This window comes from Athene noctua, unplaced genomic scaffold (assembly GCF_965140245.1).
Source record: "Athene noctua unplaced genomic scaffold, bAthNoc1.hap1.1 HAP1_HAP1_scaffold_79, whole genome shotgun sequence".
NCBI lineage: Eukaryota > Metazoa > Chordata > Aves > Strigiformes > Strigidae > Athene > Athene noctua.
In genome coordinates, this window is record NW_027437566.1 from 450162 (window position 1) to 476189 (window position 26028).

At 41.4% G+C, this 26028-nt stretch overlaps 1 pseudogene; it reads right to left on the minus strand.

Moving 5' to 3' along the window:
* Positions 1-2421: 2421 nt before the first annotated feature.
* LOC141955029 (ATPase family AAA domain-containing protein 2-like) overlaps positions 2422-26028 on the minus strand; it is a 45816-nt pseudogene continuing 22209 nt past the window's right edge.

Genomic DNA, 26028 nt, shown 5'->3' on the forward strand with positions numbered 1-26028 from the left:
GGCCAGTATTATATCTCTACACGGACTCCTGGATGGTGGCTAACGCCCTGTGGGGGTGGCTACAGGAGTGGAAGAAGACCAATTGGCAGCGCAGAGGTAAACCCATCTGGGCTGCTGCATTGTGGCAGGACATCGCTGCCCGAGTGGAAAACGTGGCTCTAAAGGTGCGTCATGTAGATGCTCATGTGCCCAAAAGGCGTGCCACTGAAGAACACCAAAACAATGAGCAAGCAGACAAAGCTGCCAAAATTGAAGTAGCTCGGCTGGACCTGGACTGGGAGCGTAAGGGTGAGCTGTTTGTAGCTCGATGGGCCCATGAAACATCAGGGCATCTTGGCAGAGATGCAACATACAGATGGGCTCGTGATCGAGGGGTGGACCTGACCATGGAGGCCATCTCACAGGTCACTCACGAATGTGAAACATGTGCTGCAATCAAGCGAGCCACACGAGTAAAGTCTCCCTGGAACAGAGGGCGATGGCTGAGTTTTCAATACGGTGAGGCCTGGCAGATTGACTATATTGGACCACTGCCACGAACACGCCAAGGCAAGCGCTACATACTCACCATGGTAGAAGCAACTACGGGTTGGCTAGAAACATACCCTGTAAATCATGCCACTGCCCGAAATACCATCTTGGGTCTTGAAAGGCAAATTTTATGGCGACATGGTACTCCTGAAAGAATCGAGTCAGACAACGGGACCCATTTTCGAAATAATCTTATAAACTCCTGGGCAAAGAAACATGGCATTGAGTGGGTGTATCACATCCCTTATTACCCACAAGCGTCTGGAAAGATTGAAAGATATAATGGACTGTTGAAGACTATGTTGAGAGCATTGGACAATGGGGGATGGAAGCATTGGGATATAAATTTAGCAGAAGCCACTTGGCTAATTAATACCAGAGGATCTGTTAACCGTCCTGGGCCTGCCCAAACAAACCCCCTTCATACTGTGGGAGGAGATAAGGTCCCTGTAGTACACACAGGGAGGTGGCTGGGGAAGGCAGTGTGGATTGCTCCTCCCTTGGGAAAAGGCAAGCCCACTCGTGGGATTGTCTTTGCCCAGGGACCTGGATGTACTTGGTGGGTAATGCGGGAGGATGGGACTACTCAGTGTGTGCCTCAAGAACATTTAACCTTGGGGGGAAAGTAATCTGTGGGATGAGTTGTATGTTGCAGGAAGTGATGGAGGAAGTAGGAACGATGAAGAGTGAACCAGACACGTGCAATGACGACCCAAACCTAGCCGGTGCTGGAGTCCAACGGTCAAGCATACTTCTGTCCTGAGCATCTATCTTGACAGATGGAAGCCAAGACACTGAACATCTGAAGAAGTGAAGAAAGCTTATGGAATAGATAAATGAATATTATGTGGGACCTGGGCATTACGTAAATGGTATGGAATAAGGGGTGGAGACTGTATTGGGTCTGGCTGAACTGGAATCGGTTTTCCCCTATAGCAGCCCTCACGGTGCTGTGGTTTATGCTGGGAGCTGCAGGGTGTTGATAGCACCCTGGTGTTGTGGCTGCTGCTGAGCAGTGCTTACACAGCACCAAGGCTCTTTCTGATATTTTCCCCAGTGGGACGGGGTGGGCAAGATCTTGGGAGGGGACACAGCCAGGACAGCTGACCCAAACCGACCAAAGGGATATTCCATACCATATGACGTCTGCTCAGTATAAAGCTGGGAGAAAGGAGGAAGGGGGTGGGGTCACCCTTGGTCCTCCGAGGCAACTACTACGCGTATTGGAGCCCTGCTTCCTGAGAAGGCCCGACATCGCCTCTTCATGGGAAGTAGAGAATAAATCTGTTTGCTTTTGCTTCCGCGCGCGGACTTTTGCTTTGCTTTGCTTATATTAAAACTGCTTTTGTTTCACCCACAAGGGTTAGTTTATCTTCTTTCCCCTCTTTACCCTGTTGAGAAAACAAAGGGAAGGGGGGGGGGGAAGTGATAGAGCGACTTGGTGGATACCTGGCATTTAGCCAGAGTCAAACCATCACACTAAAGGATTTACTTTTCATATACCAAAAGGAGACGTGGTTTAAACCTTTATGTAATAAGCCATGGACTATACAACCCCACAGATTATTTCAGAAAAATGTATTCCCACAATGTGGAAAACAGTGATAAAAGCATATCACCTTTTCAACTGTTTTCTTTTAAAGAAAGGTACTGAAATTATCTGGGAGATATTCAGATCTGCAGCATTCCAAAGGCAATCACAGCAGTATGCCACATATATGTAGATTTCTATATATAGGACAAAACTATCAAAGCACTTAAAAGACTTTCTTAATAAATTTTAAGATCTATATAATATATGTATAAATATGCAGAAGTAACCTTTGTTGAATTACACACATATAACAACGTGGAATGAAAACATCACAAAGTATGCTGAAATCAATTTTATCACTGAGCATAACTGAAGGCTGCAATTTCTTTCTTCATTTCCTATTAAGAAAAAAAGACAGTAGCAGTCAGCATGAATATATGCTTAAGAACTCTGTTTATGTCTTCATAAAAAGAATCTGTACATACATGAAAATCTTAGTAATACTTAGCAAATACACATGGTATCACCACCACAATGTCTTTCTATACCCACTAGTAGCTTCAAACACACCCTTATGCATCCAAAACAGAGAGGAGGCTAAGGAGACTCTATGGATCTGCATCAACAGTGCTTTCAACAGTTAGAAAGAGCAGGCAGTTCCTGAAAAGCCACAGCTAAAAGCTGGAAATGTTACTTTCTGCACTCTAACAAGTAATTCCTCAGAGTCCATCTCTACATAGAGCAGAGCTCGTTCCTGACTGATTTGCACAGTCACTCTGAATACGAGATATTGTTATATATGTTAAAGCTAAAGGTAGAAGCAGAAAACAAAGAAACCCAGTCACTTTTAATTTAAGCATTAAAAGTTAAGTCACAAAAGCTCACAAGCCCTGAGATAATGTAAATAAATCCCTTCTCATGCTAAACTACGTCATTCTATGGGATGAAAGACGGGCACATATTTCACGAATGGGCTCCCTGGATCCAAGTAATCCTCACTGTTGCACAATCAGAATGGAGTGTCTGTTCTAACTCTCTACCAGGTGGGAAGAAGGGATTGAGATGACCAGGGCCAAAGAGAAGAGGCTTCCTCTTCTTTAAGGCAGACTGAGAGGCATAAAGAATTTTATCTCTCTAAGGCACAAGCATCTCGGAGACAACTGGATTCAATGATCTTGAATCTGAAGACTGAATATCCAACCTATCTAAATGGATTTGATACTGGAAATGCCAGACTGGGACCATGGGTGCCTCTGGACGGTTTCTGCTGAGTTCTGACAACTCAGAGAGCCTCTCTTACAGGAAGAGATCAGAGAATTTGACTCGGCATTAAACCAGCATAGGCAGAAAACACCCCTTATGTCAAATTAAAGATGCTTGAGTCACACTAGTTAAAAAAAGGTTGAGATGAGACTACAGGAGAGTCTCAAAGTCTTGTTATGTCTCATACTTAAATTTCTTTTCAAGAACGGAATGACTGCTATATGAAGTATCACCACCTCTGCCTATAAGGGGAGAAAGAGGAAGCAACAGGTTGAGAAAAGCACCCTCATTTCACAGCCACCCGCCCCTAAAAAGGTTCTGGAGAAGCACTACTGACAGACTGAGGTTAACTGCTTTTGAGAGGGCTGTGTGGGTGTACCCCTTGACTTCAAGCCTTTTCCTGCTGAAGCTGCCAGCAATTATGCCAAATACAACAATGGTTTTGCAATACGGATAAATGTCTTCCAGACAAATGAAAAAGTCTTGTCACACAGGTAACTAGGCACCAAAGAGTCATGCTAAGTAAGCGTGATGTCTAGAGTACATGTACATGCGTAACACACACATGCATAACAGTGATGGAAAGTGCTGTAAGACAAGAAAAACGTACCTTCGCTAATTTGGTTTTGTCGTAATCTTTCCGATGTTGGTAAATGCAGTGACTAAGAACAGCATAGAGTTTTTCCAGCTGAAATATACTGAAGTTCTCAGTTGCCACAGTGACAAAATGCAACAGTTGCTGAAGAAAAAAATGGAAACAGCAAGTTGAGAATAGTGCAAGAACCTCTGCATAGGCTCTTTATGTTTTTAGAAGCTAAACAGTAACAGCACAACACAAGTGACATCCTACTTCCTTATATTGTTAAATAAAATGAGTGATGCTTCAGAGAACAGATAAAATACCTCACAAGATTTAACTGGAGAAAATGAGGTTGGTTTTTTTCACACTTCAGAAAAAAGGAAGGATTAAATTTCAGACAATACTTTATTACTGATGAATCACATCAACAATCATAACTGTGAATCAACTGCTTCCAGAACAGCAGGGAATGACACAATCCACTTTGTTGTAGGGCAGCTGCCACAGCAAAGCCACCATTGCATTTCATGAGAGAAACTGTTTCTGCAATGCAGGGCACCACACAATGGATCTTCTAGATACAGCTGTGCCAGCTGGAAACAGAAGCATCCTTAGGGGCTCACCATTACCTGAACGTGTACTGTGCCTACAGCTGCTGGCAGAACACATTGCTCAGGTGTCTGAAGCACATCAGAAAGCAAAGTCAGATCCGTTAGCTCCCGCCTTTAAACTGACGAGTGGATAAACTAGTAGAGTATCTCTGCCTGTAGCAGATGACCCATCTCTCACATAGTTGTTTCTGGTAAAGATGTGAATGTGATAATCTCTGGGAAAGCAACAGGAACAAGGGAGTGGCAGCACCTTCTTCCCCTGCTGTAGTTGTTTAGTATCTGGGTGGTGTGTGAGGCTGTGAAGATTAGCTTAACAGAGCAGCCATACCAAATGAAAGTATTACTGCCTCACAACTGCCCATCGTCAAAGTCTGGCTGCCTCACATCAGATGCATTTCATGACTGTGTCACTCCTTGCAGCTGAAACATATACAAAGGCTCTATCGTACTTACCACCTGCCAAGTGGACAGTAACCCTGGAGCACATTATTAGCACCCTGACTCTATGAAAAACCTATGTGGCTCCTCTGCATACACAGGAAGACATGAACAAAACCCCCTCCCTGAAATCTGCTTCTGTAGGAAGCCAGCTTTAAAAAGTTAGTTTCACCTCTACAAATTAAGTCACAGCTTAAAAACATGACAGAACTGTGCTGACGAGCCCCTTCACCAAAGGGGATTCCTGTCTGGCCACAATTCCCCAAACAGGGGAAATATCCATGTAATATTCCCTTTCTCATCATGGCAGGTAAACAGCAGCCCTCCTCTGCATTGGCCAACTTCCAGGACTGCAACCTAGCCATTTTCTTAATTTTCCTCACTGCAATATTCCCTGAAGATCAGGTCCTTCTTCTACCCTCTCCAATTCATGTTAAGGAACCTCTTTTACTCCCTGCAGCTGGGCCCATCTTTAAGTCTTTCCCCAGCTGTAGCCTAGGATAGCAACTTCTCTCCTACAAGAGACTGGAAAATCCTTATCACACTGTAACTATGAATGCAAAATTCTAACACTGGATTTTGAAAGAATTTCAGAAAAGCAGGTATTTGTATTTTAGCCATGATGAGCTTTATGCCAGCCTGCTAACTTCAGGTTTAAAGTCATCACTTGTAGCAATAGAGGTCCTTTTCAGGTTCCTAATAAATAAAAACCTGCAAGAAACCAAACCAAAACCCCCAAATCCATCACAGAAACTGTTAGGACATCACTAACCAACAGTACCAGCAGGTTGTCAGTGGGCTATTTTAAAATTCAGCAAGTCCTCTTAAATTAAAAAATGAGGAGAGAACCCAGTTTCCTAAAATTTAGTTCACCAAAAGCAAGAACAACAGTCTACACCAGGTGTGGAAACACAACAGTCATAGCCCATTACCAGTTCAATTACTTCACAAGCCATATATCCTCCCCATATATTGTTTTAATTGCCATTGTTTAATTGGCATTTAATTGGCAACTGTACTCATAGCAACAAAATGTCCCGCTTCAGTATTAACAAAACAGAAATTAGACTTACTGTGAACTCCTGGTAATCGACAATCGTTGGCTGTGTGGCAGTCCCCGTGGATGGCTTGACATGTATCACCTGCAGCTCTTCGACCGGAGAATATCTTTCATGAATTACAGAGCATACCCAGAAATCTGGAATGACACAAATTTCTTAAGTCAGAATTTCTGTTTATCTGGAATACAGTATCAGTGAAGTATCCTGTACCTGGAACACAGTTCTTTCTGGAATGACAGAGACAAAACTGTTACCATTTTTTCACTGATAAATGCTTGACTTTCACTTCCTTTCTGGCAAAAGTCACTGCTCCATAAAAATCAGCAACTCAGACACAAAAAAAAAGCACTACAGAAGGCGGCAGGGGAAAAAATATCGTCACATTGCCATTACAGCACTGCATGGTAAAACTTGCAAAGTAATTCAGGCTAGGAAACACATCTTACATTGCAAACTTTAGGACATATGTCTTCTATTCCACATGTGACTCTGTGTCCACACTGCTTGAAGCACAGCTTGGTGCCATTTGAAAAACACACCTCAGAATCAAAAAAACAGCAGCTGCAAAAACCCATGAGTTTGGCTAGCATAACTAAAGGAGCGGCATCATTATGCAAGAAACATTGAGTGCTGGTTCTAGGGAGATACAGCAGCAATAACAGAATGGCATTAAAGATGACCAAATCCTACTAAGTAGTGTAACCCTCTTAGGAATAAAAAGGAGCTACATGACCTGTTTGACCTTTCACTTACCATTTGAATTTCCTTCTTCCAAACAGTCTGCTACTTGGCAAGCCATCACTTCACTGTTCGTTCTTAGGTCTGAAGGTTCAGGAAGCACGACACTCTTCTTTTCAAAAGCAGGCATTGTGAAAAGGAAAAATGTCTCATCTTCTGCCCCAGATTTATTTTCATTCCCATTTTTCTGTCGTTCTCGAAGTATATTTTCATTTTCTTCCACAGAGTAATCCTGTGTGGGCTCAACTTCAGCATGATCCATATTAGAAACATGTTTTTCTGGAGACTCTTCACTGCTCTCTACCTCATTTTGCTCTTCCGGAACTTTATTTTCTTTATTGAACTGAAAATTCCTCCTCTTTGCCCTGATACCCAAAGAGCCTTTGTTCTTTTTGTGTTTTCTTTTTGATACACCTACAAAGGGATACCAGAAAAAGTAATCCAAAACATTACCCAAGCAGTTTGTCCTTCCAAATCCAGCATCCTCATCTTACTTGACTTACAGGGAAAATGATCAAAGAAGCTCAAGTACCAGTGTCTGTCTCCCTACATGTGTCTAGAGAAAGAGTTGCAAATTAATGAGGTCAATTTGCTATTAGATTTTTCCATTCACAAAACCATCAGCTTCAAGATTTTTTGAGCAGAAAATTCTTACTTTTGATAGGAAGTATTACTGCAAAGCAAGGTTATTAGGTGAAGTTGCTTACTGTCTTACTCCGTGAATTAATCTAGATAAACAGAAAAGCGTTTGGAGACAAGCCCTTCTTCAAATCCGTTTTAAAGCTGTAAACTTCAAAAGCTAAATGTGTGTTGGGCAGAGTTAAAGAGACAATTCTAAGGGAATATTTGCTGGAGAAAACATTGTCCGTAAACACTTATGCCTCATACGCTTTCTGATTCAGTTAACCTTGTTTAAAACATAATTCGCATTCTCGCCTTCCAGAAAAAGCCACCATTCTTTGTATTCAGGGAGTACCGCTCAAAGCATATGGGTGAAGTCAATGGCAAAATTCTCAGTCATGCCAGTGAGACCCAGGAAACTTCACACTATGTCATGTGCTTTAACGGAGACACCCAAGTCCCTTTGTTCTTTCATGTCCTTTTCACAGGAAGAGTGAGGAAATCATGATCTTTCCTTTACATATCTATCATGATTGTTCCCCTATTTTTTTTCCCCTTTCCCCCTTCAATTGGAAATCACAGGAAGAGGGAGCATAGAGTTTAGCATTTCTGGGCAGGAAAGGGAAAAATGCTGTTATTATATAACTAAGAACTAGTTGATTGTTCAGCAACTGCCAGGTACAACATTTTTGGCTTCAAGAGGTAGCAATTTAGGAGCCATTACATGTCAGTTGGGCCATCAAGGCCAGTATCTTACGATGTAAACTAACCACTGTACTTGACCTTCATAACCATACTGAATGAATGATCTCTGGATTTATCTCATATTTTGAAGCAAGTTAAAAAATATGATGACTCTGGCATGAAGAACCAGGCATCACAGTAACCTGTTATGTGATAAGAACAGAGAAGGCACTGTTGACTTTAACACCGTCTCCAAGAAAGTGTGAATAAAATGCCACTTGCCTTTAGAGCAGGGTGTACTGGAATTTATCGGTGCTGCTGGCATCTTCATTTTTTCATTACACTTTGGTTCTGTTTCCTTATACCCAGGAACAGAGTTCTGCTTTGGCATTGCACAGCAGTAAGATGGAGTATATGTTGAAGAGCTACAACCTTGCAGGAAAGAAGAGACCAAAGAATTGTGTCTTGCATTGTTGGTCACAAATACTAAGACAAGTATTAAAGTCCTTAGCGTCAAAAAACATACCTCTTTCCTTACGAGATTCTTCAATCGCCTCACAGCATTGTTCAAAATCTTTGTCCAGTTCTGCCCTCACTATGGCGTATGCAGTATCTCTCAAAGTACAAGCTCTGTGCCTAATGAGGCAACCTGAAATTTTACAGTCAGAACTGAGTATTTTCTACCAGCCAATGAAATCCTTTATTTTGACTACTTAGAAAGATTTGTTCTTGTCATAGGTAGGTTATGAAAGGTTATCTCAGTGAATATTTTCCACATATATATATATCCACATATATATATATCCACACATATATATATATATTTATATATATATAAAAATATATATTTATATATTTAGATATATATATATATAAACCAACATAAGAGTTAATTATTAAAGCAAAAGCACTAGTTACTGATCAACACTTCTATCGCCATTTCACACCCACGTAGTTCAACGCTACAACACTAGCAACCTGGCAAGAAACGCTCTCTGTGGGTGTTTAAAATGATCTAATCCCACAGATGACATCTATCAATTTATAAATTTAAAATTTTTCCAAATCCAGGATAAAAACACATCCTCACCTCCACGATCTTCAGCTGTGTTGTACTCTAAAGCATTGCTGCAGATTAGATCAATGTCTTTTAGAAAATCTTCTGCAGTCAGGTACTGGTGCAAGTCAATCTTAGAAAGAATGGTCGACAGGTCCATGGGCTGCTTAATAACTCTGGCATAATCAGATGCCTACAAATGAAATAAACATGCTCAGAGATTTAACACATTGTCTACCAAAATTAATTATTTTAATAAAGTCAAATAAAGTACTTTGTAAAAACCCCAAATATTTACGATCCATCCGAAAACACAGAAATTAACAAGTTCTCTTCTTGAAAATAGAAGGGCTACTTCAACTAGCTTTGAAGAAACAGACCAGAAGAGGGAAAGAAAGCAGCAGGGAGGTCAGAAGCCTGTGTGGGGCAGGGAAGAAAACAGACACCCAGAGTGGGATTCATTTCACTTTGCTTCAGAAAATCCCAGCCAAGAAACCTTTCTCAGTGAAGCCACCTAAGATTCTCTTTGTTGTTGGAGGCAAGGAAAAGGCTGCAGGAATTACACCATGGAAGCATCTGTCCTAGACATCTAGTTTAGAATGAGTTAACTGGACCCAGAGGTGCTGATTTCTTTTCTCAGACCATAAAAGGAGCCTAATGACTAGTTTAGGTGAGGACATCTATGATTGCTTAGATTATTCACATCTCGGAAACTAGAAGTAAAGGGAAAAACAAGTCAGTGGATGCTTAGGGGAGCAGGACTTTGCTGAAACTCAAAGCTCTATTAAAACTACAGCTGACATGGAAGTATATGTCCCTGGCTTAGACTTATTCAATAAATTCAATGAGAAAGAGACTCAGAAGTGTATGGGAGGAAGAAGAAACCATACAGCCCTTACGGTTGATCTCATACTGAGGAGCCCCAGATGAAACGGAGAATAGAATCTTAACATTTATTTTAAAACTACTGCTTCTACTCTTGTCCTCAAAGAAACTACCAACAGTCAGTGAAAGAGCTTTAGACTTTATTGAAACAGTCCTATAGATACTGTTTCGAATAAAGAAAGAGATCTCTCTGCTTTTCAGTGCTGTAACACGCCTACACGTCAAAGCCTTTTAATGAGCAAACTGTGTTGATGTTTGGTCTAACTGGTAGTTGGACTAGATGACTGCCACAGGTCCCTTCTGACTAAAATATTCTAAAATTCTAATGGCATTTTAGAAGGAACCCAGGGCGTCCAGTGAATAGTCAAGTAACAGACACTCGAGAGCCTCAAGGAGTCAGCAAAAGCAAAATTCACTTCCTGCTTCTTGAAAGACCAGAACAGTATGGTCCGAAAAACAAAGATAAACCTTCCTATAAAGAGAACACAAACACTGAGAAATAGACAGAGAGAAATGATGAATACACACGGATAAAATGGTATTAAAGGACAACAGTCATTTACCTCCCCTGGGTTAACAGGCTTTGTAAATGCTCTGAAACATCCATCAGCGGCAAGTCTGAGAGTCACATTCCGTAAGAAAACCCTAAGGTGATGCAACATCTCTTCCTTCTGCTCCTCCGGCTGTCTTATTTCTTCCTCTGTCAGCTCTGGAGGCTTAGGCGGCAGTGCTACAGGCAGTTCTTCAGGCAGTTCTTCCAGTGGCTGACAAGCTTAAATCAATCAGAAACTTCTACTCAATTTATGGTACTCAAACACAAGCATATGGAAAATTATTGATAGAAAATTACCACCACAGCAAATACTGTGTACCTATTAACTTACAGCTAGCGAAGTATATCCTCACCTGCGTTGCCTTTTGATGCAGGAAGTTTAGCAGCTTGATTTATAATTAAGTCCTCAAAAAACTTTCTTCTTTTGTCCTTATTAGGCAAGTGGAGTTGGAAAACTTCATAATCATTAATAAACAAGTCTTTTATCTAAAGCATGAGGAGAAAAGATATTACAGATAGAAGGCTACACAAGTTTATATTCTCTTCCAAAAAGATGAGTACCTTTCTAAATTAGACCGAATAATCATCTAGATAAGACAAACTGTGAAAAAGTTATCTTCTTGGCCTTAAAAGGCTAGATTTTCATAGGTTAGCACGGCAGATTACGTATCTTCTCTAAGAAACTTCCCTAGAGCTCAAGCCCAACAAAGGGACCATATGACACACTGATAAAGTGGTGACATTCACCACCTCCAAGACTGATGATTTTGCATTTACCTGCCTTGCTGCCCTTTAGTTTGAATCTTTATGGCAACTACAGAAGGAATGGGCAGGGTTCAGCAGATGAGTGCGGGCTTTTTGGTAAGGTGTTTCGGTTTGGGTTTTTTGAAAATTAATTTCAGTGAGGTGTCTGAAGTTGCATACTTCCAAGTTTTACTCCCATTTTTCAATCTCTACTACCAAAAGGTATGGAAGGAATTTCAATACTTAATTTAGAAGGAATTTATAAACAGCTTAAAAACTTCTGTAGAAAGTTAAACCGTTTCAAAGCCCTTGATGATAAAACCGTCTAGCTAAGCAAACACACCTCCCCCCCCCAGTAACTGAGACAAAGTAATCAGAGCAGCATATTCACATTTGGAACACCTTTCTTTAATGCACACTCTCAGATGTCTAGAAAGCCACGCATGTACTCCTACTGAATTGTGTTAAGGAATACAGGTGAAAATCTGCTACCAAGTTAGAGAAGTTGGAACGTAGCTTTCTAATTTGTAAAGCGTTCACTTACATGGAGATTGAAATTTTTATGGAGGTATTTAAATTTGAAATGACATTCTGTCATTAATGGTGTGACCACTCTATTTTTTCAGTAAAAAGATCTTTCATTTTCAGTAAAAGTGTTTTCAGTAAAAATATCTTTTTCCCATTTACATGGCAAACACTGTATATTCTTGACTAAGAACATACCTAACTATCTAGAAGTCACTGGAATTATGATCTGAAGTAAATTTATACATCTGTCTAATAAGCATGAATGTGCGAGAAGGTGGAAAAGTTGGGTCAAAGTCAATCTCTTTACTCAGAAAACACTTTACACAAATGCCTTCAGCATTGTTTTATTTAAGCAAATTTTAAGAGACCTGGATAGGGTGCCTGAGTACTAACAGTGTAAATTTGCTTAACAGGGCACAGTACTCCAGTTCTTAAAGGACTGATCAATTAACAAGAAAGTGAATAAAAAAAAAATAAGACAAATATCAACAGAAGTACCTCGTTCGGGAGATCTGCATGACACACATCAGATGTTGCAAGCAGCAAAACTGGAGCAAATGCTGGAATGTTCCGCAGTAGTGTTATAAAAGTAGCTTTCAATGTAGGTCCAACAGCCTCCCACCACCAATGGATATGTGAGATGTAAATGATACTTGGTGCTGTTCTCTGAGCTTCTCGCATCAGCTGGTAAAAGAAAAGCTTGGATGAGAAAACTAAACCATGTAGAATAGGGTAACGAGTACGTCAAACTAAGAGTCAAGCTATCTTACGAAAGCGCTGTACACGAAGCCAAAACATCAAAACAAACCAGCAGAAGAAGAACTTCTTAACAAGAAGGTAAAAGTTTCACTTTGACTCAAATATAGACATTGCTACGCAGATAGAAACAGATCTGAATTTCTGACCGATTTCAAAACTTCCTAGGCGTAAGATAACTCCTAAAGTGTTTCACAACTCAGCTGGTGTGGTGGTGTGCCCAAGACTAGCAGGAGAACAAGATAACCCTTCAGCAAGATGTACTAGTCTGGGTAAATCACTACATGACTGCAGCGACACCATTTTCAATTCAGAGTGGGCACATATTCAAGTCAGCCTGGAGCAGAGTCAGAACAACCAAAGACCTATGTGAGAAGATGAGGCTTGAGACTGTAGAAGAGGCCTGGCTACAATTCATAATTTCAAGTACATTTTGTAAGATTTGTGACCTTTCTTTAGCCTGTCTGAATAGGTCAGCCACGCACAGCCTCTCATTACCAAAGGATCCATCAGACCAGATCCCAATGCTTTGAAAGATCACAAGCCATTTCCTACAGGTAGTACCTCAACCACAAAGGAAGACATGCACCTACTGCATGAGGAGAGTGGCAACAGTCCTTTCACATAGCAAATTTCTCTATGCACCCTTTGGGATTATCAGTATTCTGGGAGTGCTGTCACAAGATGAGAAGTGCATGTGGTATATCTGGGCAGCGACTAGACATGCTGGTTATAGGACTTCAGATGCAACCACCACATAACAAGAAAGGAATTGCTCCTCTTATACGACTAAAGAGTATCTGGCCATGTAAATGTGTCTGTCATTACTTGTACAGCTCTGAAAAGCTGCTATTAAAGGTCAGAATATTTTAATACAGTGATGTCAAACAATGAAATGGATTTCCTGCCTACAAGTAAAAAGGAAAGCAGTGCTAAATCTGCTTACATTTAATTTTTCTAGTTAAGAACCCACACCATAGTACCAATGCAAGGGTTCCATGAATCTTAATGCTTCTACTGCATATACTGCAGCAGGACAGCTGTATATGTATAAAAAGAAACACTTCTTTTCCCTAAAACCTCAATTGCTTTACCAATATAAAAGGTGGCTACAGAAAGTGCACGACAAACAGTCGGGCTGATGCAGAGCTATCTCCTGGGAGCACAGAGTCTTAAGCAGCAATGAAAACAACGTTCTGGATCCCACCGAGTCTGGCAGGATTCCTAGCCATAATGAGACGTTTATTAGCAGCACCTCCCATCTTCCCCAGCTGCTAACAACATCCTCACTGTTTAATTTGAAATGGAAAATATGGGCATGTACAACATCCTTAGTGTCATCCCATCTAGAAAAAAAAGCGGATTTTCAGACAAAAGTAAACATAACAGTACATTCAAGCCAGGCCAACTCCATTAACAATGAATTTTGCTTACTTTACTGGTTTACATACAGTTCATGTATTTTAGGAGATTAAAGAGGAAACAGATACCTGTGCACATGTTTCTTCTGGAGACGTGACGCTACTAAACAAAACAGCTAGGTCTAGTGCATAAACTGGAAACTTTTCCAGGGCATGTATTACTGCAGGTGCCAAATGAGAAGCTTGCCCATATCCTGAATCTCCAGTTATTAAGAACCGTGGCCTGCAAGATGTCGGCTGATAATGAGCATTTCTAGAACAGTAAGGAGAAAGTAAGTTTAAAAAGGACGTGATGAATAGGCATACAGATGTTAATTTTTTTTTTCCTATGCACTTTTTTCTTTTGGTAAATACTCTCCATTTTCAAGCAAATAAGAAGCTGGCCTGTGATCAGGAAGACCATCACAGCCCATTTTATTACAAACAGGTACCCTACTTCCCCTAAGAAAACCTGCCAATCCCCAGCGTGTCTGCTCTTCGTTGGGCTCAGTTAAGTACCAGCTCTTCAATTCCACAGGGGGACTGTCCAGCTCAATACACACATGACAACTCATCAGTAACCTGATATGGGGGAAAACAACTCTCAGCACACACTAGTCTGGATCTCTTCACCACCCATACGCACCAGTTTAAGTAACTGTGAGATCTCTACACCTGTCAAGTTTAGCTGAAATTTGGCCATAGTTACTGGAGATTGTGGGAAGGAAGGGGCAGAACCATATTTTTAGAAAAAAAAATAACATGGGCACGGAAACACATTAGCTGTTATCTCAAGTGCACAGTTGGATCGGTTAAATTACAGCGGTATACTGAAGACGTAGAAGATTTAGATTTGTTTTATTCAGCCACTCTAATTGTTTCACTTTGAATTGTGCATTCGTTTCTCAGTCATGTTGCTTTACTCCCACAAAACACATTTGTGAAAAGCATTTGATTTTTCCACCCCAATACTGCTGTACTTTTACTGGGTCAAGTCAAAGATCCTAGAGACCTAACCAAGCTCAGCAAGTCCAAAGATTTTCTGGACAGCACAGTGACAGAAAGTGAGAAAAATAACTGACACTACAGGGATGACAGGAATCTCTTTTTTCAACTGTTGGCTTATACGACTTCCACAGTAAAATGTCAAAAGATTAACATTAATTTAGTAGGTGAAAGTTACAAAATGCAGACATCATTTATGTTTTTCTCACAGTGTTTTAACGAGCCCTTTCTCAACTTTGTTTCTGCTACATAATTTGCTACTGGTTTAACACTCCTGGAAGGTAGAAGGTCAAAAGATGGCTACACAAATCCATAGGAGTTTTTTAGCTAGAAGGACAGACAGCACATTTCTCTGGTCTTGAGTCTTTCAAGGAATACCATGGGTTAAATCATGTTCTAATAGTCTGTAGACCACTGACTTGGGAAAAGAGGGCCGGGCCGTTCAGTTTAATGGGTTATGATCATGTACTCCGTTATAACATTAGTAACCAGCTGGACCTTCACCCTTACGTCTTGCAAAGACTGATCACCCCCCCCACCCCCCACTTTACTCCTTCATCTACCGCCCTTCACATCAAAACTCTTTACAGACCCAGCCATCTTCAAAACATAAACATAAAGGGGATAAACATTTACCTGCTGAAAGTGAGGAGGCTTTCCTTTTGTCTATCAGGCATATTATGAGTTGGCTCATCTTCAAAGATTGATGGTAATTCCTCATCGCTGTCAATCACATCATCTCTTAAAATATTATTTAAACTGTCTGAAAGATACGTTTGTTAACTTTCCTCAATAGTCCATCTCTCAATATCACATTAATCCATTAATCAAGCTTCTAACTCAGTGTTGGAAACCACTTGTATTTGAGGGCACATGCTGAAAGCTATTTTCTGGAGTTCATTCTACCACAGATTCAGATCTCTACAAAGCTGTCCTACATCCCGTGATTTGCGTAAGCTATTATCCCTCTGTTGGTGAAAACTTGGAGGTTTTTTTCCTTAGAATAAAGACGATTAGGAACAACTTCTGTAGTTCCCAGACACGTGAAAAACCCAATAAGGCTACTTCTTTCTGGAGGAGGTTCCCCCACTGGATGTGGAGCAATTAATGCGATTCATGCAATTAGTGCATGAATGCGATGGCCACAGACTTCCATTTGTCTCGGACTAGTAAGTCAGAATATAATAACCTACTAAATACAGCTCCTTGCCGATCACTGAAGGAGGAGATAAGGTAAAGCGGGCAGCAGAGAGAGAATGCCATTACCAATCCCCGAGCCTCTCTGCTTTGATTTGGCTGGTGGAGTTTTGCCTCTGTTTTTCCCCAATGCAAATACATCTCCCAGACCTACTGGGAGCAATATTGGTGGAATATTCTCCAGCAATGAGCATAACAACTAACTATTCACAAATTTCCATTAATCAGGAGTGGAGTGAGTCGATACATTTACTTGCTCACACCAACTGACAGACTAAACCTGATCAGGGCTGATACAGTCAGGAGCATGAGGTGACATATGCTATGCAAGCCAGGCCCTGAAGTATCCACTCCTAGAACATTCTGATCTCACGTGCAAGTGTACAGTGTGATCCACAAACATTTCAATTCAGAGACTATGGTTAAAAGTCATGACACCTAAACCAGTATTTAGCTTAAACCCCTTGTCTTGTGGTCCTGACAGTCTTCAGACAGGAATTAGAAGCATTCATGTAAAAATACCCTTGTCTCCCCATTTACACATTTATTTTGAAAGAGGTGCCCCATACATTAAACTTTAGATCCATCTCTAGAAATTACAAATACCGTGTTAGCTACTGTCAGAAACAGGGTGCTCTAGCAGAGAACACACAGCGCTCTATTCCAAACGACAAGTCATTCACAGCTCTCATGCAGCACTGTGCACATGCATATTATCACATTCTACTATCGTTACAGCTGAGAGGTTTGCCTATGTTGACTGCACAAACCAGAACTTTTGCCCTGGCAGAATTTTAAAGTGGATGTTCTTGCTGTACCTTGCTGTTGGTTCTCCTTTAGTGCAGTCTCTGCATGGGGAAATACTTTCTGTAAGGCTTGTAAAATTTCTGCTAGGGTGTTTTCAAGCAGTGGTTTTGAAATAGGGGGTAGCGGTTGCCCAGGTGAAGTCACAGCCCTCTGTGAAGATGGAACAATCTTCTTCATAGCCACGACAAAATCCTTTGCTGTTATTTTAATAGAATTGATATCTAACTGCAGTTTCTCATCACTTTTGTATATCTGAGGATAGCAGCGACGCAAAGCACAGAGGGCAGTTTCAGCACATAACGATTTAATATCAGCACCACAGTATCCTAATAAACAAAACAAGAATCACGTTAGGTCAGTTTCAGGCGACACAGAAGTAAAGGCCAAGGTTTCTAAAGTGCAACCCTGAAAGACTCTGTATACAGCCCAACATTAACTGGTTAAGAGAGAATTTAGAGTGACTGCACTGCGGAGAAATTTTGTTATGTGGTTTGCAGCTTGATATCCTGCACTTATGAAGCAGCATCACAGTCAAAACTTTGCTCCCAAGGAAGATGCCCAAACCCCATTCAACATTCTGACAGACAAAATAAAATCAAAAGAAAAGAAGCATCTGACATTGTCGTTATTTGCTCCCTAGACGTGCCAGTTGCCTCACCGCCTCACTCTGAAGGCAAGGCACAAGAGCTGGGGTAGCGCCTGACACAAGCCCAGATTCCTTGGGGCTCAGTCACATACAGTAACTCACTTAGTTTTCAAACTTACCAACACATTTTTCAGCTAGGTCTTCAAGAAATCTGTCCGATGGCTTAGGGTTCCAGCCTTGCGTGTGAATCTTTATAATCTCTTTTCTAGACTGGAAACAGAATGGTTGCCTTTTAGTTTGTCCCAGTTTTTTTCTTAAAAAAAACCTCAAAACCACAGAACAAAACCCCCAAAAACCTCACAATAATACAAATAATTCTCTTCTCTACTAAACTTCTAAGAATTTTAAAGTTCAGTTAATATGCTCTCTGCTTTTTCAAGCACAATATTTAATCATTCTCAACTTGTTACATTAAACTCTTCCTGGGGGTCTGCAGTGAAATCAAATGCATTTATAGCTTCCATAAAAAGTAAGTTTCCACAAGTAGAAGACCTAATGGTCCTAAGGAAGAACCTGTAGCGAAAAAATAACTAAATTATTTGCAAACAGAGATTTTTGACCAAAGAAAATTCTCTCAAATTCAGCAAAACTTCATGGTGACAGTCTCATTAGTTCATCAAATTTGCTTTTCTGCAGATGCATTCAAGGAAAACAGTCCTAGCACAACATTTCAAATTGCTACAATTGTAACAAAGAATAATAATTATGACTCAAACTACTGTCACTGATCCAGAAAGTGTCAAATGTTGCCTATCCTCATCTCCAATTAGCAAGACTTTCATTTAAGTATTTCCTGGTACATAGTTTAATTAGGGCAGATTTCTAGATTTCCACAGTAGGGAGTAGCATATTTGATTTGTTTCATGGTGCCCCCTCTCCTGTTGCTGAGAGCAGGTAAAAACTGGAGACACATGTTTGTTTTAAATACACTGTTTAGTGCACTTTCATCAGCCTTCAATCCAGTAAGTGTTTTATCCTTTTTCCAAAAAGCACTAATAAAAGAAAAAGAAGTGTCAGTGACAGCCAGAGGGAAAACACAAAACCAGCCTTCCAGTTTTGCACGCTGTCGTCACCCTTTCAATATGTTTTGGTTGCTATAATATTGTAATTAAATAATTATAATAGAATTAGAATGATATTATTATTATTTGGTTGCTATAATACTTTCATTGCTTAGCTATCACCGTTGAGCTAGAAGCTTCCCAAGCCCTCCACCTGTGCAGCGTCCTTCACCCCTTTGTCCAAATCCCTGTTAATAAGTACCTCTCCCAGGATACCCAGCCTGGGAACAATCCAACACAGAAGAGCTGCTACCCCTTCACAAACCAAGAGCAAGAACAATTCAGGGTGAAAGTGCCCAAGTGAATTAAATAAGTAAGCAAGCATGAACTGCTTTGGCAACAGGAAATTTTGCATTCACTCCTGCACCCTGGTTAAGGTTTTTGTTATCAAAAATGAAATTCTTGTGTGCACACCATTTCTTTCATTTCCAAGATGAGATAGCAGTAATTTGTAGCCAATTCATACATTCAATCTTTCTTAAACATTTGATAGAAGCATCCCATTTTCTTGGCTGGTCACAGTGAAACCAGAACTAATTACAGAACTTAATCATAAATATTCAAGTATCAGATCTGCCCTCCACAGTACAAGACAGTCTCTCCAGATATCCCTCTTTCGTCCACGTTGTACAATACCGGTTTTGATTTTAACTGCTCCGTGATACTGCATTGTTACATCGTTTTGTTATAAAGATGGACTCTGCTACATTAGCATTAAGACAGTTTAAGTTCTTACCTCTTTATTTGGCAAGCTGAAGAGGAGCTCTCGATCAAAGCGTCCTGGTCTTCGTAAAGCGGGATCTACGGCATCCAGTCTGTTGGTGGCTCCGATTACCACAACATCTCCTCTGCTGTTTAAGCCATCCATGAGTGCCAGAAGTGTTGAAACAAGAGAGCTAACAGGAAGATATAATTTTAATTCACTGGTTTAGTAAATTCTGTTATGTTTTACATGGCCTTCTCCAACGATCACCCCAAAAGGATAAGCTTTTAGTTGATTTTTAACAGATTAGTGACTCATTTGAAGACATACAAAAAATAGATAAGGTAACACAAGCCTTGTGCTGATCTCAAGCTTAGTGAATTGTTTCCAACTATTGTTTAAAAATCAACGGAAATTTAGTAGCACTGTATTACTAGTTTTCAGGATAAATGAATGTGTCACAAAGTTAAATAGGTTGTGATCTTCTTTTCACAAAGATCAAGCAGTTTCTATGTAGGTACAAAAAATGTACTACCTGTAAACTTGGTCTTGCTTACTGGACCTCACAGGAGCAAGACCATCTATCTCATCAAAGAAAATAATTGAGGGTCGCATCCGGTAGGCCTGGAATGAAAACACAGGAATGCTGACAGAAGTAAACCAGCACTATTTTAAAGAGAAAATGCATGAAAAACGTTATGGTTGGAAGGTCACTAGAACTAGATCTTCAGACTAGCATCAGGGATCTCTACTAATTGAGCAAATGGAGTAAGTGCCATGAGTAACAGAAGACAGCAGCCTATGTCAGCCCCCCTGAGACTGGGTGATAGGAAACAAATCATACCAGTACTTTTTACAGCTCTTTGGCAACCACTGAGAACAGAGCCGGGACTTAATTCAATTACAGGTTCTGGAAGCAAGCTTCCATTATGAATTTGAATGACCGTGCTTTTAGCCTGTATCTTTCTCCCTCTGATCTAAAGCCACCATATCATAAGGAGGTGAAAGTCTCCCTGTGCTCTGCACTGGTGAGGCCACACCTGGAGTGTTGTGTCCAGTTTTGGGCACCTCAATACGAGAGAGACAGCGAGGTGCTGGAGCAAGTGCAGAGGAGGGCAATGAGGGTGGTGAAGGGCCTGGAGAATAAATCCTGTGTGGAGAGACTGAGGGAGCTGGGACTGTTCAGTCTGAGGAAGAGAAGGCTGAGGGGAGACCTCATCACTCTCTACAGCTCCCTGAAAGGACATTGTAGAGAGGTTGGTGCTGGTCTCTTCTCACAGGTGACACAACAAGGGGGAACGGCTTTAAACTCCGACAGGGGAAGTTTAGACTGGACATTAGGAAAAAAATTTTCACAGAAAGAGTGGTCAGACAATGGAATAGGCTGCCCAGGGAGGTGGTGGAGTCACCATCCCTGGATATGTTTAAGGGTTGTTTAGATGAGATGTTGGGGGATATGGTGTAGGAGAGAACTTCGTGGAGCAGGGCTGATGGTTGGACTCCATGATCCCAAGGGTCTTTTCCAACCTGAATGATTCTGTTCTATGATTCATATCTCTTGCCTCTTGAAACCCTTTTTGTGGCTGGTTTTTTTTTGGGGGGGGAAAGTTTGGTGGTGCGTTTTTGTTTTATTTTGTGGCAGAGGGTGGGCGTTTGCTTTGCGAGGTTTTCTTGTTTGTTAATCTTTCACAGTACACCTCAAGATTTCAAGCCCCTAAAAAAACCCACTGAAAAAGGAAACACGGGCAATCCCATTTTAGTGGAAGGAACTGACAAAACACAAAAAAGAGTGAACTGTTCTTAAAAATACTCACCACAGAAAATTACAGTTACAGCTCAGAACACATAGCACATTTCAACCTTACCTGATCAAATAACATACGAAGCTCTCGTTCAGATTCACCCACCCATTTACTCAGGCAGTCAGCACCTTTTTTCATGAAAAAGGCTATTCTCCTGCCACCTTGGCTACATTCATTAGCAAGTGCACGAGCCACCAGTGTCTTCCCAGTCCCTGGCGGACCATAGAATAGGCAGCCTCTGCAATTACAAAAAAAAAAAAAAAAGATTTAAGAAAAAAAACATTACAACCCCCATCCCTAAAACGCACAACTCTTCTCTCCTAAATAAAAGATTTCATCTATACAACAGCAGTAACAGCTGAAGTGTGAGAAAAGACAAATTGGATGGAAGTTTTGTGTTCCTGCACAATTCAACAAGGCAGCAAACAAAATGAATAAAGAATATAACACAGATGTACAAAACCCTGAGAAAAGATCCACAAGGACACTTCCAAAACTGATGACAAACCAACAGGGGTGGTTACAGCACGGGGGAACCAAACAAGAACAAACTTCAGTGAAGGATGAGACTGGGCTCTAACATGAATCACCAGTTCAGTTTTTAGTGATGCACTGCATATTCGTTCTTGTTTTCACAAGAATCAAGATTTGGTAGTAAAGCATTTCATTCTCCTTCAAAAAGCTTTAAGTTACTGTGTTGGAGAACGGCTTGCAGAGAGCAAGGCCATGGGTCTCTGCAGAAGCTGATTGCAGCCATCTGAGGTAAACAAAGGAATAAACCCAGGGTACAGTTATGCCAAACAACAGACTGTTATGTTAACAAAGAGAGAAACTGAGGTACACAATGGCCTTGATGGTAAAAACAACCTTGGGAAAGGAGGCAGGCCAGAAGAGGGAAGATGTTGTGACATGTCTGAGATGCCACAGGGGGCTGGGATATTATAATGTAGCTTTTTACATGTATCCAATAGATTTGTGAGTAGTATGCATGATTATTGTAGAGTGCTTATATAAGGGGTGATTTCTGTTAATAAAGTTGAAGCTTGCTCTATCATTCACATTGAATCAGCTGCTTGCTTCCTCCGCCCGCCGCAAGTGGCGCACCGAACAGGGTTACCCGAACCCTGCTTTTCCACCAGACGGAACCCGGGAAGCGGCGGAACGGATTTTTCGGAGCTGGAAGGCGATAAGGTCGCTGCTGACGGCAGTAAGACGTGTGCCATCTCCTAAAGCGTCGGGATTCGTAAGTCTGACATCGAGGCAGCTGGTCCGGCTTCAGGAGATTTTGGTGTCCGTGGATGGCTACCCCGTTATTGGCCGAATAGGGGTGAGACCCAGGAAAGGCCAGGCCGAATAGGGGTGAGACCCAGGAAAGGCCAGAGGAATTTAAGGCTGAATAGGGAATTGTTACCCAGGAAAAGCCTCCCTGGTGTTTGGCTACTTGATCGGACTTTAAGGAAGGTCGTCAGCTGCGCCAGGGGTGTGGAATTTGTGGAATTTGTGGAGTTGCTGCCCGGGCAGCCACATGGAACGAGAGGTAGCCATTCAACTTTTACAGCGCTTTTTAGAAAAGCGGGGAGTAGGTCCGTTAAAAAAGACTTAGCCGCGCTGATTGGTCTGGGCAAGGCTAAGGGACACTTTAAAGAGCCAAATTTATTGTTTGAAGAAGCAGAATGGTGAGATAATCTTTTAGACCCTGATGCTGTAAATCCTGAAAAAGAGTCTGGACTGTCTGGTCTGTATCCTCCTTTAATTGGGGATGATCCATAGATAAAACTGAGGCGAAAAAATCGTAAAAGTGAGGCGAAATAACTTTGGTGCAAGGGAATATGGACACGGCAAGAAGAATTCTTACTCCTGTAAGCTATGAGCCGAGTCATCAGCCACGTTGGGAAGAACGGCATTTTTCTGTTATTAAAGATGTAAGCATTAATAAGAACGGGCTGCAAAACCTCAGACTACACCAGCTGTACTGGAGGCGATGGCTCAGGGATATCGATTGGCCCCCTAGAAATTGGCTAACACTTTTAAGAAGAAAAACCGGCATTCACGCCGGGACAGTATTCTATCTGAAACAACGAGCGTGTGGATCTCCGTGCTCAGCGTTCGGAGCTGGCGGCGGCGGCCCGGGGCCTCCCCGACCCCCCCGCGGAGCGGCCGCCTGCGGCTGAGCCCGGCACTGCGCTCTCAGCACCCCCCCCCCCCCGCCAAAAGCGGCAGGGTTATGCAGCACAGGCTTTAGATGTTCTTAATGGAATCTTCGTATTTGTAATATTTGTCATTTTATGTTGTGAGTGATGAGTGTCAGGAGCTCCTTTTTGTGTGTGTGTGTGTGTGTGTGTGTGAGACGCGGCCCACTGCAGCTGCGGAGATCCGGCCAGGGAAGCGGCCGGCCAGGAACTGCAGGGTCCTAGTGCCCGCCCGCTGGGTCATCGGCGCTGCGGTTTGTTTGGGCTCAGTGTTCTAACTGTTACAAGGTAAAATACCTCTAGCAGGATGCAGTAATTCTGTGTTGATTGTTGTTTTGAATTTAGGTGCATACTCTGTGGGGAGAGTGCACCTTTGTACCATCTGCCTAACGAAAATATTGTTAAAAAGTCATCTGCAACCTTACACGGGTTGTTTGTTTTACCAGGGGTTGTAGATGCTGATTATGAAGAGAAAAATCAAAATTATGGTCTGTACCCCTGTGTTCTGTAACAAAACAAAACAAAACAAAACAAAAAGTAAAAAAAATAAATTAAAAAAAAAAAAGCAAAAAATTGTTCAGCTTGTTAAAGACGCTGCAATTACTCAGGATTTGGATCAACAGGTATCCCTTACATATTTTTGGACTAAAACAGTAACACAAGGTTAACTTCTGGTAAAATGTACTCTCGTTAAAGCTAAAAAATCTGTCGAGCTGACATGCATTTTAGATACTGCAGCAAATGTGACCATAATATCTGTGAGCAGATTGGCTGTTAGCCCTGGTACCTCAAATGCTTTTCAGGGTTGATGTCATGCGGTAACAATTTAAAGCAAGGATCTCATTCATGTAAGAGGCCCAGAAAATTGGGTAGCAAATATTAATCCATTTATATTGGAAAACCCCTATTGCATTTTGGGGTCATAACTGTATAACTCAATGAGGAACTCAAATTGCATCAAATTTGTCTTAATCACCACTGTAGCACAACCCACCCTGAAACCCACCCTGACACTAACCTTGTAAACCGAATCACCTGTGTGTATTGTCCTGCAACAACTTAAAACTGTTATTAAGACTTTAAAAGATTTACAGACACTGTTAGGAACCATAAATTAGATACAGCCGTGGGCCTAACTCATTATGATCTGCATAGCTTATTTGATATTTGGTGAAAAGATCCTTCACTGACATCACCCAAAGTACTTACAGAGAAACCAAAACAAGATCTTCACCGCATAGCTAACAAGCATCGCAGGTATACTGCATTCCCCCACAGGACAAACCATCGTAGAAACAGCGCACCAGACCTTGAAAGTGCTTTTGCAAAAACAAAAGGGGGGAGAGATCTTGGCTCCAGATCAACCATTTGCTCTGCTGTAAAACGCATGCATTTCTTCCACCAGAATGTCAGAGCAACACAAAACCAGTTTTCTTTATCAAGGTATCCAGCTAAAAACATCACTGCAACTTGCCCTGAATACCAGACAGACTCCATCTCTTCAAACCTTTTAAATATCTCCCCTGTGTTACAGGTGTCACCAGTATTGTGTCATTTTTCATCACAGATACCAGATCAACAAGAAGTCCAGAGCAAAGCTCAAGTGTTAACAAAAACCTAGAAAGGGGTAACTGGGAAGGACCATTTTCTTTAATAACCTGGGGAAGAGGTTATGCTTGTGTCTCCACAGGTCTCAGTCTCCAATGGTCACCAGCAAGGTGTGTGCAACCACAGCTGAGGGTGAGAGGCAGCCAGCACTCAGGATCCAGCTGTGGGTGCTGTGGGTGCCCCTGTGCTGACAGTTTGCGGTCTCTTCGACTGATCTTTTAAGCAGAATGTCTGAGTAATGTTTGCTACTGCAACAGAACAAACTACACTACAGTTGCCAATTCTTTTAAGAGAAAATGCTAACAGTAATTGTAACTCCTTAATGAAATATATAGGCTTACTAGTCACTTGTGCAAAATGTAGTTTAGATAAAATATAGTTATTAATAAGGATAAGATGCTGTAAGAATATATGTATTCCACTTTCTTTGTTTAGTAATATTAAGAATTAAGAGCTCAAGTATTTAACCTTATTTAGAAACTCCCTTGGTTTTCCCCCTGGAGTACTGGCCAGGCTCCAGGTGGAACCCAACAGGAGGATGAAATCAGATGTTTCCGCTCAAAGGAAGTTGCCAGTTATTTTGGCCTGTTACTTTGAAGGCTGGACCTGCTTGCAGCGACTTTGGATGCCTCACCTACGGATGGACGCATCACGTAGGGTTTCCAGTTTGTGAGGAAGGGCACTCTAAATTCTCGCTGCATCCAGGGTTCCCCAGCAATTGCGGATCTGAATGTTAGTACCGTATTTTCCTTACTGTTTATTTTTGTACTTAGTCATATCCCTTAAATATGGATAGTGAAATTAGTCTACTCTTTTTAATTAGAACTATTCTAAGTATGCTGTGTTTTGAAGTTTGTCTAACCCTTAATTGATACAGCTCTCAAACAAGTCTTGCAGGTGCCACAGCAAAACAAAGAAAAGGGAGGGCTGGAAGGCATCGGCCTCGCACAGCTTCTGACAAACAGCTAAGCTTTGACGAAGAACAGGCCTCGTAAGATAGATAAGAAACTGCAGAGTTGTGCCAAG